This window comes from Bubalus bubalis, chromosome 18, assembly GCF_019923935.1.
Source record: "Bubalus bubalis isolate 160015118507 breed Murrah chromosome 18, NDDB_SH_1, whole genome shotgun sequence".
NCBI lineage: Eukaryota > Metazoa > Chordata > Mammalia > Artiodactyla > Bovidae > Bubalus > Bubalus bubalis.
In genome coordinates, this window is record NC_059174.1 from 14908124 (window position 1) to 14925148 (window position 17025).

At 42.2% G+C, this 17025-nt stretch overlaps 1 long non-coding RNA gene across 1 annotated transcript; it reads right to left on the minus strand.

Moving 5' to 3' along the window:
• Window positions 1-2457: 2457 nt before the first annotated feature.
• On the minus strand, window positions 2458-10159 carry LOC123465137. Its single transcript, XR_006640245.1, has 2 exons — window positions 9670-10159; window positions 2458-5555 (listed from the first exon to the last, which is right to left on the minus strand). It is a non-coding gene; the product is annotated as an uncharacterized LOC123465137 (long non-coding RNA).
• Between the last annotated feature and the right edge of the window lie 6866 nt (window positions 10160-17025).

Below are 17025 nucleotides of genomic sequence, written 5' to 3' on the forward strand. Positions count from 1 at the left end.
TCAGGTGACCAAAGTATTGGAATTTCAGCATCAGTCCTTCCAATGAATACTCAGAAATAATTTCCTTTAGGATTGACTGATTGGATCTCCTTGCAGTCCAAGGGATTCTCAAGAGTCCTCCAACACCACAGTTCAAAAGCATCAATTCTTCGGCACTCAGCTTTCCTTATAGTCCAACTAGCACATCCATACACGACCACTGGAAAAACGATAGCTTTGACTAGACAGACCTTTGCCAGCAAAGTAATGTCTCTGTTTTTTAATATGCTGTCTAGGTTTGTCAAAGATTTTCTTCCAAGGAGCAAGCATCTTTTAATTTCACGGCTGCAGTCACCATCTGTCATGATTTTGGAGCCCCCAAAAATAAAGTCTGCCACTGTCTCCATTGTTTCCCCATCTATTTGCATCTATTTGGCACCAGATGCCACGATCTTCATTTTCTGAATGTTAAGTTTTAAGCCAACTTTTTCACGCTCCTCTTTCACTTTTATCAAGAGGCTCTTTAGTTCTTCACTTTCTGCCATAAGAGTGGTGTCATCTGCATATCTGAGGTTATTGATATTTCTCCTGGAAATCTTGATTCCAGCTTGGGCTTCATCCAGCCTGGCATTTCACATGATGTAGTCTGCATATAAGTTTAATAAGTAGGGTGACAATATACAGCCTTGACATACTCCTTTAATAATTTGGAATCATTCTGTTGTTCCATATCCAGTTCTAACTGTTGCTTCTTGACCTGCATACAGATTTCTCAGGAGGCAGATAAGGTGGCCTGGTATTCCCATAATATTGCCATTTTGTTAATTGTTTACTGCTTTTTGGATCCATTATTCCTTGATTCTTATCTTGCTGTCTTTTATGATCTGATATTTTTATGTAGCAGTATGCTTTGACTCTGTTACCATAATCTTCTTGTTATTATGATAGTTTCCTTTGTGGTTACCATGCTGCTGCTAAGTCGCTTAGTCGTGTCCGACTCTTAGCGACCCCATGGACTGCAGCCTACTAGGCTCCTCCGTCCATGGGATTTTCCAGGCAAGAGTACTGGGGTAGGGTGCCATTGCCTTCTCCGGTGGTTACCATGAGGCTTATATAAAATATCTTACATTTATAACATTCTATTTTAAACTGAAGACAGCCTAACTTTGATAGCATTCCCAAACTTGACATTTTTACTTTACACATGGGCTTCCCTGGGAGCTCAGCTGGTAAAGAATCTGCCTGCAATGCAGGAGACTCTGGTTCAATTCCTGGGTCAGGAAGATCCCCTAGAGAAGGGCTAGGCTACCCACTCCAGTATTTTTGGGCTTCCCTGGTTGTTCAGCTGGTAAAGAATCCAGGGCCCCTGGGTTTGATCCCTGGGTTGGGAACATCCCCTGGCGAAGGGATCAGTTACCCACTCCAGTATTCTGGCCTGGAGATTTCCATGGACTGTATAGTTCATGGGGTCTCAAAGAGTCGGACATGACTGAGCGACTTTCACTTTCATCTAAAATTTTAGGTTTTTGATTTTACAGTTTACATTTTTATAGTGTGTATTCAAAAGCAAATTATTTTAGTTATGGTTATTTTTAATATGTTTGTTTTTAACTTTTTTTCACACCATGCTGTGCAGCATGTGGGATCTTGGTTCCTTGACCAGGGCTCGAAACTTTGCCCCCTGCATTGGGAGTATGGAGTCTTAATCACTGGACTACCAGGGAAGTTGCTGTTTTTTAAGTTTTAAACTAGAGTTGTAAGTGAATTACACACCACCGTCACAATATTAGAAAATCTGACTTTGACCTCATATTTACTGTTCACAATGAGTTTTACACAACTGCCTTCATATATTTTTATGTTAGTGTCCTTTTATTTCCACTTGAAAAACTTTCTTGAGCATTTCTTGTAAGGAAGGAGTAATGGCGAGGAACTCCCTCAGCTCTTGCTTACTTTAGAAAGTCTTTTATCACTACTTCATTTCTTACAGGCAGCTTTTCCAGGTGTAGTATTCTTGGCTGATGTGTTTTTTTTTTTTTTTTTTCTTTCAATATTTTGAATATACCATCCCATTCTTTCTTGGCTTAAAATGCTTTTGTAGAGAAATCTTCCAACAGTTCTATGGGATTCCCTTATATGTTTGTGACTTGTCGCTTTTCCCTTGTTGCTTTCAAAATTCTCTCTCTTTTTTTTTTAAGGTAAGAAGTAGATTTATTTAGAGAGAACACACTCCACAGAAAAGAGTGCAGGCCATTGCTGAGGGTGGGTACAGCCCCAAATTCTCTGACTTCAAATAATTTAAATCTAGTGAGTCTCTGTGTGGTCCTTTTCCATTCAGTTTTGGGGTATTCTTTGGGCCTCTTTTGGATGTCAATTTCTCTTCCCATGTTAAAGAAGCTCTGAGCCATTACTGACTTAAATATATTTTTGGTCTCTTTGGCCTCTCCTAAGATTCCCATAATGTGAATGTAGTTTGTCTTGATAGTGTCTTTGATAAGTCCCATAGGCTTTCTTCTTTTTTTTTCATGTTAACCCGATTCTTCAAGATCCTTGACTCCTTTTAGTTGGTATAAGCCCATTTGTATAAACTGTCTCCTCTTTCAGACTTCACAGATTCATTTTGGCAGAGTCAGTTCTTCACCAGTCAGCTTAGCTTGGGGTTCCAGATGGGTTAGTGTCCAAACACCAGACTTGGTATTGTCCTTGAGCAGATTGGGCATGCAAAGCTTTTATGGGCTCAGAAAGTAATGGGGAAATTACTTCCACAGTATTCTGCTGGTAACACAGGGCTGGGCCATACTCACTATGAAAGGAAACTACACAAGGACATATCATCAGTTGTCATTATTTGTAGTATTTAAATTCTCCAAGTTTTCTAAATTAACTTAATTAACTAAAAATAAATTTAAATAAATAGATGAATTCAACAAAGTCACCATGAACACTGAATTAGTGAATACTGAACCATTGCTTCTAGAGGAAATATAAGGTTGGGTTCCTGCAAGCCTCTGGTCACAACACTTTGGCCAACTGATTAATCCGTAACTTATTTTTATGCTTGTTTCCTTTTTAAAGACACCTTATTTACTATATATTGTTGATCCTTCTGCATTAATCTAATAGCCAATGGCACTCTAACTCATACCAGAACAAAGCTTTTCTAATACACTTATTTCCTCCATAAGACAACCGCAGACTTCTTGAGCTCCAGCACTCAAACACCAGACAGCACTTCAACACTCTTCTTGAGGACTACCAGACTAATAAAGGCCATCACTAATCTCCTTTTAGTCTCTATGAACTTAGACCTTTTCTGATGACTTTGTATAAATGAAATCATATAGCCTGTAGTGTTTTCCAACACCCCTTCTGGCACCAAGTATGAGGGGAGTTTTTCCCCCACATTAACCAATTCCCTTGCTCACTAGACACTAACTGCGTGTCCTATAATTATACATTTATTCTTTTTGGCCACTCTGCACAGCTTGCAGGGTCTTAGTTCCCCAACCAGGGTTTGAACCCAGGCCCTTGGCAGTTAAAGTGCAGATTCCTAACCACTGGACTACCAGGGAAGTGGATAGGACAATACATTTCTAACACTAATATTTCTGATGCTAACTGGAGTTAGCACAGAACCCACATTTTAAGAATTTAGTCCCGTAAGACTAACCCAGCTTTAGATACCAGTTGCAAGTTCCTGTGCTTCTGACCAATCCACTATAAATCCAGAGTCCCCATGATCCCCTCCAGAGTTTTATTTTCTAGAAAAGCTCACAGGACTCAGAAAAACATACCACTTACTATTACCAGTTTGTTAGAAGAGGATACACCTCAGTAACAGTTAAATGTAAGAGATACATAGGACAAGGTATGGGGCTATGGGCACAGGGCTTCCATTCCCTCTCTGGGCACACCACCCTCCTGGCACCTCAATGGGAAAGCTTTCCAAACCTTATCATTTAGCGGATTTATAGTGGTTCCATTACATAAGCAGACTGATTAATTCATTGGCCATTGGTGATTGAACTCAGTGTTCAACCCTCTTCCTTCCCAAGAGGTCCAGAGATGAACTGAAAGTTCCAACCCTCTGATTCATATGCTAGGTTGCATTAGCAACCAGTCTCCATTCTGAAGCTCTCTAGAGCGTCACCAAGAGATATCTTACTAGCATAAAGCTTGATATAGTCAAAAGGGGCTTATGAATAACAAAAGCTGCTCCTGTCGCCCTTATCACTCAGGAAATTCCAAGGGTTTTTGAAGCTCTGTAACAGGAACTGGGGAGAAGATCTTATTGTATCACATAGAGCGTGTTGTCTTTTATGACTAGCTTCTTTTATGTAACATAATGTTTTCAAAGTTTTTCTCTATTGTAGAAAGTACCCCTGTTTTGTTTCTTTTTATAGCTGTATTACATTCCCTTGTATGGGTATTCCACATTTTGTTTATCCATTCACAGTTGATGGACATCTTTTGTGATGAAAGGGTTGTTTCCACTTTTTAGTTATTATAAACAATGTTGCTATAAACATTCAAAAGCTCTTATGTAGACATGTTTTCTTTTCTCATAAGTATATACCTAGGTTTGGAATTACAAGATAATATAGTAACTTTATCTGGAGGAGGGCATGGCAACCCACTCCAGCGTTTTTGCCTGGCGAATCCCCATGGACAGAGGAGCCTGGCAGGCAGAGTCCATGGGGTCACAAAGAGTCAGACAAGACTGAGGGACCAAGCATACACGGTAACTTTACATTTAACTTTTTTGAGGAACTGCCAACCTGTTTTTCAAAGCAGTTCAGCTATTTTTCTGTTGCCTCCTTAATTCAGTAATCTTTCTTTTGAAAGGTTATTTTGACAAGAAAGGAAGATTTTGTAACTATGTATGGTATTGGATGTTAACTAGACTTATTGTGGTGATCATAAGCTATCTAGAGCCTCACCTAGTATCTAATAATTTAATGATTTGATATTTAGTAGTATTTACAAAATATCAAATCATTGTGTTGTATACCTGAAACAATTTGTTAATTGTACTTCAATTTAGAAAAGATTATTTTTAATTTATTTATTTGTGTTTTGTTTGTATATGCTATTTAAGTTTTGACAGTTTCATTGTTTCATTGGTCAGTATACTTCCACAAATAATACACCGCAGTCTTAGCTCTTAACTGTTAAGTTTGGCATGTATATTGACAAAAATAACCCAGAAATAATAAAGTTTGTTTTGACACATTAGGAGTGAAAATAAATAAATTTTCCTTCTCTAATTTAGCCAATGGTATCAATATTAAATTAGATATATAGTTTTAAGACTTAATTAAAAACTTAAATTATTATAAACTTGGGAGCAGCTTAACCACGTGGTTCTGGCACAGAATCTCTCATAAGGAGGTGGCAATCAAGCTGTCAACAAGGCTACAGCCATCTGACTTGACTAGAGCTGGAGGATATGCTTCCAAGGTGACTCACATGTGGCTGTTGGCAGGAGGCCCCGGTTCCTCACCTCGTGGTCTTATCCAAAGGGATATTTGAGTATCCTCATGACATGTCAGCAGATTCCCTCCAGATCAAGTGATCTAAAAGAGAGCTGGGGTAAAGTTGCCATTTCGCTCATGACCAAGTCTCAGAAGTCACAAACCATCCTGTCTTCTATATTCTATTTATTAGAAGCGAGTTGGGACTTCCTTGGTGGTCCAGTGGTTAAGACTCTGTGCTTCCACTGATGGGAGCAGAGTTTCAATTCCTGGTCGGGAAACTTAAGATCCCTCATGCCGCAAGGCACGGCCAAAATAAGAGTTGTAATTCTTACCTTCATTAAACTACTGTGGTGAATAAAAATTCCATTCCCATTAGTTCAGGATACCAAAAAAAAAAAAAGCTCAAAATGAGCAAAGATAGTATGACAATGTAAATAATTATTTTAAAAAGAAGTGAGTTAACAAGTCCAGTCCATACTCAAGAAGGGAATTAAGCTCTACCTCTTAAGAGAGATGTATAAAAGAAATGGTGGACATCTCTTAAAACCACCACACTGGCTAATGGCAAGAAGCCTCAGTTCTTGAAAAGCCATGTGGACTTCTCCATTGGGTGCTTGAGTGTCCTTATGACATGGCAGCTGGTCTTTCAGTGTGGACGAAGGTGGAAGAACAATAAGGAATCCACAGTACCTTTTATGGCCTAACTTCAGAAGCTACACTCTGTCATTTCTGCAGTTTCCTATTGGTTATACAGGTCAGCTTTATCCAACGAGGCAAGAAAGTAAATGAGGGCGTGTATCCCAGGAACATGACTGAGAGCCATCCTGGGTGCTGGCAACCACAGGTATCCAGGAAGTAATAACTAATTCTGCCAGGGCATTCTGGGGTGGGCTTCATAAAGAAATGATATACAGGTGGGCTTTTGGGGTCTCCAGATACTGAGAAAAATGAGAAGGGTCGGTAAAATGTTATTTGGTTTATCCCTGACTTCAAGACAGAAAGTAAGAAAGAACCAGGACAGATAGCAGAGAAGTCCACTTTCCACTGGCTTTTGATGCTATTTCTAACTTTGTTCAAGATCTTTCACGTGTGCTGCTAAAATACCTGTAGTTGCTCTAGTCTCACAATATGCAATTAGACCAGTCAGAAGCTTCTTTAATAATAGGTATTAAGTACTTGGTGAACCAAAATGGCTATGCAAAGCCACTTTTTGTTCACTCCTGTAATTAGGACATGCGCTTCCTTGGGGAGATTGGGAGAATTTAGATGTAACAGCACCTTCCCTCCCCAACTCCTGTCATTGTTTTAACATTCAGAACACAAAATCTCTACTGGGGAGTCAAAGTTGTTATAATTTTGGCAGGAGAGGAGAAGAAGAACAGTGGGAAGCTCAGCAGATCTTTAAAATATAAAGTTTCTTATTCCTCTTGGAAAACTAAAAATAACTCCTGAGTTATAAATTATAGGTCTTTGCTCTTTCTTGGTTTTTCCCCCTAAAGTGTTGACATCATCACAACACTGCAAAGGTAGTCATTTCATATTTATTCTTTTAATTTTGCTATAAACTTCACATATTTCCACAAAGGAATAGTCTACAAACAATAATAGTAACAAAAATAAATACAGAGAAGTGTCCATATAAAGAAAAAGAGAGTGAGAAGACTCTCTCATCTTGTCCTGAAAGAGAGCTTTTCTTTTCTTCCTATAAGGCCAGTAACACACTGGATTAGGGAGCATTCGCTGCAGGAAAGTCACAGGCTCAAAGCAACTTAAGAGGCCAGCCCTGTTTTATAGCTGAGTATCTCTGGAAAGTTCAAGACAGGTACCAGCCTTTGCTGAGCACCGAACTCAGCCCACTGGCCGGCCCTGGACACAGAGGGCCCTCCAGAGGTGTCCCTTGCCTTGCTTTGCCTCCTTTTCCTTTTTCTCTGATAGTATTAAATACTATCTGGGGACATCTACTCTGCGCCTGTGCTTTATATTAGTTGTCCTTCTTCCTTCTCAAACCCCAAGTCACATTTCACAGTTAAGGAAAGTAAAGCTCAGAGAGCGTATTAATCAGGAAGATTACTTTTGCTGAAAAAGAAAACCCAATTGGGTTTTCGAGAAAACTCGAATTGGCTTACGCAGAAAGACTGTTGACTGGTTCACATAGCCAAAAAAGCCAAGCATGCGACTGGGCTTCAGGTGTAGCTGCATCTATGTACTCAAGTGAGCCACCAAGACAACACTTCTCTCTGGGCCTATTGTTTCTTGTCTTTTAATATTTATTTATTTCATCTATGTGGCTGCACTGGGTCTTAGTTGCAGGGCATGGGATCTTTTTTGTGATGTTTGGGCTTTGGTTGCAGCATGTAGACTCAGTCTTAATTCCCTAACCAGGGGTCGAACCCACATCGTTTGCCTTGGAAGGCAGATTCTTAACCGGTGGACCACCAGGGAGGTCCCTCAGCCTTTCGTTTCTCTACTCCGTGCAGGAAGCTCTTCTTTCCTGGTGTTGGGGAGGTGGCTGAGACAACAGAAACACTGCATTTGATTAAGTGTGGCAGCTGAGGGAGTGCTCCATTTGGACCTCCCTTGTAAAAGAACTTTCCATTCAGCCACAAGGAGCACCTTTAGCCAAGAGCCTCCAGCTGTACCATCTTCAGGATCTGTGCCCTTCCTGGTCTGCTACCAATCAATTCCTGGGCATGCAAGGGGTACGAGGGCCTGGTCACTTCTGCCCACTGCATAACTCCTCTAATGGACAATCTTTGTTTTAGAGTTTCTGTGGGACTGGCTGAGAATGTCAGCTCAGATTGTGTTGAGGCCCCCCTGTATCAGACATTACCCTCTCCCCTAAATAAACCTCTGGTACTCCAAATCCATCTCAGTGTCTTCCTCCTTCAGGAATTAACTGAACCATCATGTCTCACTGGCTTAATCCCCAGTAGAAACAGATGCTCTTGCTTCACACAGATCCCTTTGGATGACTTTGTAGTGATTTTCAGTGTGTTCTTCTAACACCCAGAACCTTCAGCTGTGCCCAGGTAATGCTCGCAGAGCGCCAGAGTTAGATCTTCACCCTAACTGAATATTTAGAATGTCCAGGTCCTGGGTAATCCCCTGCTTCCTCTCATCCATATCCACCTGACCAATGACTGGCAAGTTAAGAGTCTCAGTGCCAAGCCTCTTTGCCTCCAGGTAGACCTTCTGAGAAACAACCTACCTCTCAAAGTTCCTCTGAGGGGTCAGGCTAACACTGCCTTCCACAGAACTCTGCCTGAGATAACATCTTGCTGATCTCTCCTCCTCTGCCCTGCTTCTGCACCCCCACCCCTTTGCATCTGTCCAAGGATTCCTTATTACACTGCTTTCACATGAATCCTCCTCTAAGGGTGTGCTTCCCAACCAAGAACCACAGCTGAGGCCACAGCATCTGCCAAGTGGCTCTCTCCTGTGGAACGGTCCTTCTGGATCCTCTTCTGCTTTTTGCTCCATCTGGCCTGTGAGTGCTAGCTGCTTCCGACTGTCACTAACTCTACAGTGCTTTCCTGGTCTTGATTGTTTCCCTGAGTCCCTTCCCATCCTTTCTGAGTAGCCCTTTCATTAAACTCTCCCCAGCCACACCTTTGAAGCATGCTACCCGTTTCCTACAAGACTCCTGAATCATAAATGTGACCATTCCAGGATTTCTTTATAAAAAAGATGATCTAGCATCTACGAAATTCATAGTAACCTAGAGGTTTGAAATGAGACACAAATTTTATATTGTGGAATGATTGCCCTTTTATTCCATCCAATCAGTTTGATTCTGGACTGTATCTATAATAAGATAAATTAGAGATAATATCAAAAGCCTGATTTTATCATCTTCCTGATGATAGAGGTAATGACCTCCTACTTCCATTTGGCTCCCCAAATGCCCTTCAGCTGGAAACACCAAGTAAACAACTTGCAGGAGGTGGCATCTGGCACTAGATGGCAGCCATACCCACCAGTGCTGCTGCTCACAGAAGCCTGCAGGTTCGAGTCACACAGTCCAGCAAAAGCCAATTCACCTGCCAGGTTTCCACTCTTAAATCAGGGTTATTCCACATTCCTCTAACATAGAAGCAGCTTGTGGTTTTTCAGAACCTTGGGCCAGGGCCTGGGAAGATTCCTATTTGTATCTCCTTCTATCGGCCCTCCCTCAATACATCTATTGCTAGACGCTTGTCTTGTTGTATCTCACCGTTCGCTGAACCCACGGTAGTCAAGGCGAGAGCGGAGAAGCTGGAAGAAAACTCAAGGAGCTGTAGGAACGGCAAACGTGTTTATTTTCTCCTGACTAACACAGCAGCTGTAGCAGCAGACACGCCGTATTCTCTCACAGTTGACCCAGCAGACCCAGACACAATGCAGTCACAAGGGCTTTTCAGGTGGAGCTTATGTAGGCAAACAGAACAAAAGCGGCCTGTGGCCAAGTGAGTACATTGTGACGCGCATATGCAGTGCTATAAGTGATCTCAACTGTTACATAACCATGTATTTACAAAACGTGGGGCGAGAGGCTGTGGGGTGAGAAAGCCTGACCACCACCGCTATCTTGGCTAATTGGCTGTTTGCTTAAAACACTCAGGGGCTTCCCTGGTGGCTCAGCTGGTAAAGAATCCACCTGCAGTGCAGGAGACCTGGGTTTGATCCTTGGGTTGGGAAGATCCCCTGGAGCAGGGAAAGGCTGCCCACTCCAGTATTCTGGCCTGGAGAATTCCACGGACTGTACAGTCAATGTCGACGTTCACTCTTGCCATCTTCTGTTTGACCACTTCCAATTTGCCTTGATTCATGGACCTAACATTTCAGGTTCCTATGCAAAATTGCTCTTTACAGCATCGGACCCTGCTTCTATCACCAGTCACATCCATAGCTAGGTATTGTTTTTGCTTTGGCTCCATCCCTTCATTCTTTCTGGAGTTATTTCTCCACTGATCTCCAGTAGCATATTGGGCACCTACTGACCTGGGGAGTTCATCTTTCAGTGTCCTATCTTTTTGCCTTTTCATACTGTTCATGGGGTTCTCAAGGCAAGAATACTGAAGTGGTTTACCATTCCCTTCTCCAATGGACCACATTCTATCAAACCTCTCCACCATGACCCGTCCATCTTGGGTGACCCCACGGGCATGGCTTAGTTTCATTGAGTTAGACAAGGTTGTGATCCATGTGATAAGATTGGCCAGTTGTCTCTGATTGTGGTTTCAGTGTGTCTGCCCTCTGATGCCATCTCGCAACAGGTACCATCTTACTTGGGTTTCTCTTACCTTGGACGTGGGGTATCTCTTCATGGCTGCTCCAGAAAAGCGCAGCCACACCTCCTTACCTTGGACAGTGGTATCTGACAAGATGGCAAGAGTGAACGTTGACATTCTAGGAATCAGTGAACTAAAATGGACTGGAATGGGGGAATTTAACTCAGATGACCATTATATCTACTACTGTGGGCAGGAATCCCTTAGAAGAAATGGAGTAGCCATCATAGTCAATGAAAGAGTCCAAAATGCAGTACTTGGATGCAATCTCAAAAACGACAGAATGATCTCTGCTCATTTCCAAGGCAAACCATTCAACAGCATGGTAATCCAAGTCTATGCCCCAACCAATAATGCTGAAGAAGCTGAAGTTGAACAGTTCTGTGAAGACCTACAAGACCTTTTAGAACTAACACCCCAAAAAGATGCCCTTTTCATTATAAGGGACTGGAATGCAAAAGTAGGAAGTCAAGAAACATCTGGGGTAACAGGCAAATTTGGCCTTGGAATACAGAATGAAGCAGGGCAAAGGCTAATAGAGTTTTGCCAAGAGAACTCACTGGTCATAGCAAATACCCTCTTCCAACAACACAAGAGAAGACTCTACACATGGACATCACCAGATGGTCAACAATGAAATCAGATTGATTATATTATTTGCAGCCAAAGATGGAGAAGCTCTATACAGTCAGCAAAAACAAGACTGGGAGCTGACTGTGGCTCAGATAATGAACTCCTCAATGCCAAATTCAGACTTAAATTGAAGAAAGAGGGGAAAACCACTAGACCATTCAAATATGACCTAAATCAAATCCCTTATGATTATACAGTGGAAGTGAGAAATAGATTTAAGGGACTAGATCTGATAGACAGAGTGCCTGATGACAGAGGTTCATGACATTGTACAGGAGACAGGGATCAAGATCATCTCCAAGAAAAAGAAATGCAAAATAGCAAAATGGCTGTCTGAGGAGGCCTTACAAATACCTGTGAAAAGAAGGGAAGTGAAAAGCAAAGGAGAAAAGGAAAGATATAAGCATCTGAATGCAGAGTTCCAAAGAATAGCAAAGAGAGATAAGAAAGCCTTCCTCAGTGATCAATGCAAGGAAACAGAGGAAAACAATAGAATGGGAAAGACTAGAGATCTCTTCAAGAAAATTAGAGATACAAAGGGAACATTTCATGCAAAGATGGGTTCAATAAAGGACAGAAATGGACCTAACAGAAGCAGAAGATATTAAGAAGAGGTGGCAAGAATACACAGAAGAACTGTACCCAAAAAATCTTCACAACCCAGATAATCATAATGGTGTGCTCACTCACCTAGAGTCAGACATCCTGGAATGTGAAGTCAAGTGGGCCTTTGGAAGCATCACTAAGAACAAAGCTAGTGGAGGTGTTGGAATTCCAGTTGAGCTATTTCAAACCCTAAAAGATGATGCTGTGAAAGTGCTGCACTCAGTATGCCAGCAAATTTGGAAAACTCAGCAGTGGCCACAGGACTGGAAAAGGTCAGTTTTCATTCCAGTTCCAAGAAAGGCAATGCCAAAGGATGCTCAAACTACCACACAATTGCACTCATCTCACATGCTAGTAAAGGAATGCTCAAAATTCTCCAAGCCAGGCTTCAGCAATACGTGAACCATGAACTTCCAGATGTTCAAGCTGGTTTTAAAAAAGGCAGAGGAACCAGATCAAATTGCCAACATCTTCTGGATCAAGGAAAAAGCAAGAGAGTTCCAGAAAAACACCGATTTCTGCTTTATTGAGTATGCCAAAGCCTTTGACTGTGTGGATCACAAAAACCTGTGGAGAATTCTGAAAGAGATGGGAATACCAGACCACCTGACCTGCCTCTTGAGAAACCTATATGCAGATCAGGAAGCAACAGTTAGAACTGGACATGGAACAACAGACTGGTTCCAAATAGGAAAAGGAGTACGTCAAGGCTGTATACTGTCACCCTGCTTATTTAACTTCTATGCAGAGTACATCATGATAAACGCTGGGCTGGAAGAAGCACAAGCTGGAATCAAGATTGCCAGGAGAAATACCAATAACCTCAGCTATGCAGATGACACCACCCTTATGGCAGAAAGTGAAGAGGAACTAAAAAACCTCTTGATGAAAGTGAAAGAGGAGAGCAGAAATGTTGGCTTAAAGCTCAACATTCAGAAAACTAAGATCATGGCATCCAGTCCCATCACTTCATGGCAAATAGATGGGGAAACGGTTGAAACAGTGGTTGACTTTATTTTGGGGGGCTCCAAAATCACTGCAGATGGTGACTGCAGCCATGAAATTAAAAGACGCTTCCTTGTAGCTCAGCTGGTAAAGAATCTGCCTGCAATGCGGGAGACCCGGTTCAATCCCTGAGTTGCGAAGATCCCTGGAGAAGGGAAAGGCTACTCACTCCAGTATTCTGGCCTGGAGAATTTCGTGGACTAGTCCACGGGTCACAAAGAGTTGGACCCAACTGAGTGACTTTCACTATTTTACTCCTTGGAAGGAAAGTTATGACCAAACTAGACAGCATATTAAAAAGCAGGGACATTACTTTGTCCACAAAGGTCCATCTAGTCAAGGCTATGGTTTTTCCAGTAGTAATGTATGGATGTGAGAGTTGGACTATAAAGAAAGCTGAGCATCGAAGAATTGATGCTTTTGAACTGTGGTGTTGGAGAAGAGAGTCCCTTGGACTGCAAGGAGATCCAACCAATCCATCCTAAAGGAGATCTGTCCTGGGTGTTCATTGGAAGGACTGATGCTGAAGCTGAAACTCCAGTACTTTGGCCATCTGATGTGAAGAGCTGACTCATTGGAAAAGACCCTGATGCTAGGAAAGATTGAGGGCAGGAGGAGAAGGGGACGATAGAGGATGAGATGGTTGGATGGCATCTCCAACTGACTCAATGGACATGGGTTTGGGTGGACTCTGGGAGTTGGTGATGGACAGGGAGGCCTGACGTGCTGTGGTTCATGGGGTCACGAAGAGTTGGACACAACTGATTGGCTTTCACATCTATAACACCCAAACACTGATGCAGACCCAAGGGTCTGGGTCTATGGGAAAGAGACTCTAGAACATAGAACCTGAGGAGGAATCCCTCCTGGTGTAGGAAATATTGGTGTGTTTGGGTTATGCTCTTCCTGGCTCAATGACCTCCTCAATTGCTTTAGCAGGCCTCCCCTACTACCTTTGGATATAGCAGACAAGTGATATTAGTTAAAATCATTGTATTAAAAGAGACACTTTAGGAAATTCCCTGACAGTTCAGTAGTTAGGACTCTGCACTTTCACTGCTGAGGGCCCGGGGTTCAATACCTGGTCAGGGAACTAAGATCTCTGCGAGGTATGTGGTATAGCCAAAATAAAAAAAAAAAACGAGAGGCACTTTAAGTTGCCAGTAACTGAAGCCCTATGAAAATGAGCTTAAGCCAAATAGAATTGTTTAGTCAATAGACTTAAGAGCCATACATTTGTGAATTTAGTCACAGCTGTATCTACATGAAGAGTTGCAGGCATGTCTAGATTCAGGTGCTAAAGAAAAGAATTATCAGTAATCTGTTTGTCTCGATCCATTTTTTCTCTTCTCTCTTGAGCACAAACTCCCAAGTGCTCAAAGAAAGAAATGTATTTCTCCATAGTTCTGGCAAGATCCTTAGAGTAATCACATGGGAGAGGGTCTGAGAGATGACATAGCCAATTTGTTTAGGTCAAGCACCCATTGCTAGAAAGAGGCATAGGTCAGGATGAAAATGAAAGAGGCTTGGATTTCCAAGAAAAAAATTGAAGTACTCTCACCTGAGCAAGGTACATAGGACAAGCCAAGTCAGCAGAAGCCCATGATGACCAGGCAGCTATGAAGTTCCCTTTCCTCTTCACTCCCTCACTTATCTATGGACTCATCCAGTACACCTGCTAACTTTCCCTCTCCATTCTTGCCAAGCTGAAAGTCCTGAGTATTCAAGGACTCCTACCACACAGTCTTCTAACATCATGTTCTTTTCCTTCAAAGCACTGATCAGTTCAAGATTATGTAGTGACATGTATGATTATTAATCTAGTATGTATCTTTCCTTTAGATTTTGGTACCCCTAGATCCTTGCACAGTGACTGACACATAATAGGTACTCAGTAAACATGTGCTCATTCATTGATTTTATATTTCCTATTGCTGCTGCTGCTAAGTTGCTTCAGTCGTGTCTGACTCTGTGCAACCCCATAGACGGCAGCCCACCAGGCTCCCCCGTCCCTGGGATTCTCCAGGCAAGAGTGGGTTGCCATTTCCTTCTCCAATGCATGAAAATGAAAAATGAAAATGAAGTCGCTCAGTCGTGTCCAATTCTTCGCGACCCCATGGACTGCAGCCTACCAGGCTCCTCCATCCATGGGATTTTCCAGGCAAGAGTACTGGAGTGGGGTGCCATTGCCTTTCCTATTAGGGGATAGCAAGTCCAACCAGACATGGCCCCCACCTGGCTTCTATCCTAATGATGGAGTCAGACAAGTAAAGCAGTATTCACAGGTCAACTGCGATGATTTCTGCAAGAGTGGTGGACTCAAGGGAGCCTGGGAGAGAAATGTCTACATCAGAGTAGTCCAGGAAATTTCCCTGAAGAGTCATCGTGTTGCGTGAACTTTGGAAAAATAAGAAGGCATATGCAGCAAGATGAAGATGCCCTCAGAAGCACGTTGGAAGACGAGAAAGTGTGACACAGTCTGATGTAGTCTCAGTCTCAGAGCACTGACCCTTCAGGACAGGGGGTAACCGTATCAGAATTATCTCTTTTAGCTAAACCAACCCCTTTTTAAAAAGAAAGAAAATAAAAGGGGATGGCATCAAAAGCAGAATTTTTTGGACAAAAAACTAGCTTAAAAGAATATGGAGAAGCCCTCTGATTATAATAGCACCTGGCAGGGCAACTGCCAGTAGTAGGCCCTTGATAAATATGTGACTACCTGGATGAAAGTCCTTGGAATTGGTATATTTCACTTGAAACAGAAAACAAAACCAACCTAGGATATGGCCTGTTAAGAATCCAAGAAAACTGCTGAATGAAACAAATGAAATAAAAGGCAAAAATAAATACTGTAAAACGAGATTTATATAACCCTATCTGAGGAATAAAAATGTGCCCAGTTTCACATGCCGTTCGTTTGCTGCCAGGATCGGAGATTGTTGCTGAGAAAGGGGTGGGAGGAGGCTGTTGGGGGAAATCACATGCCAGGCCAAGAAACAGGGACAGAGAATTCAACGTTTAAGGGTTTGAAGAGAAGGCTTGGAACACAAGCCTCTTTTGTTCCTCAGGCTTCTCTTAATTGCCATGTTTGAGATCTGGGATTTATGATGGAAGAGCTATTCAAAGTGACACTTTTCACTCATTATAAAGAAAGTTCAGTCACAGTCCCCAGACTTGCCTCAAGTTGTGTTAGCCTAAAACCAGTGGGTGTCCAGCCAAAAGACACAACAAAGCCAAAGACTGGGAGAAGGAAGGATTTATTATTGCTTGCAGCAAGTAGGGAGAACTCCAGGGCTCTTTCCCAAAGCAGTGTCTCCCTTAACAGCAAAATTGGGGAAGTTTTAAGCTAAGCATACATGCATATTCATGAAGGGGCTTGGGAAATAAGCAGAGTCCAAGTTTCAGTTGAATGAAGTCACAAGGGTTAGAAAAGGTCAACATCATCATCCCTCAGGTTCCAGTTTGGTGGTTGAGCACTTCAGGCTAATCTTTACTATTGAAACAGAATTGGGATTCTTTGCGACTGATATCTTTGCTATTGCCAAAATTCTCTTGCCAGACAACAGTTGTTTGTTTCTGCATTCTTTTGTTCCTTTAAGATCATTAATTAGAGATCTGTTCAAGGACAAGCATTGTGGCCAGAATTAGATCACAAAATGTGTGTGTGTGTGTGTGTGTGTTCAATCACGTCCTACTCTTTGCAAGCCTGTGGACTGTAGCCCACCAGGATCCTCTGTCCATGGGGTTTTCCAGGCAAGAATACTGGAGTGGGTAGAATGGATTGCTGTTTCCTGCTCCAGGGCATCTTTCTGACCTAGGGATCGAACCCGTGTCTCTTACATCTCCTGCATTGGCGGTTGGATTCTTTACCACTGCGCCACATGGGAAGCGCATAACAAAACGACTTAGGCCAAAAATGGTTTCCCTTGTGTCAAAAAAGCCATGCCTGATTCTCTTTCTCCAGGGAACCCCCCATCAGCTTATAGTTGCAACCTGAATCATTTGTGGAATGGCTGTGTTAAGAGGAAAGGAGAATTATAAATAAAATCAGTTTG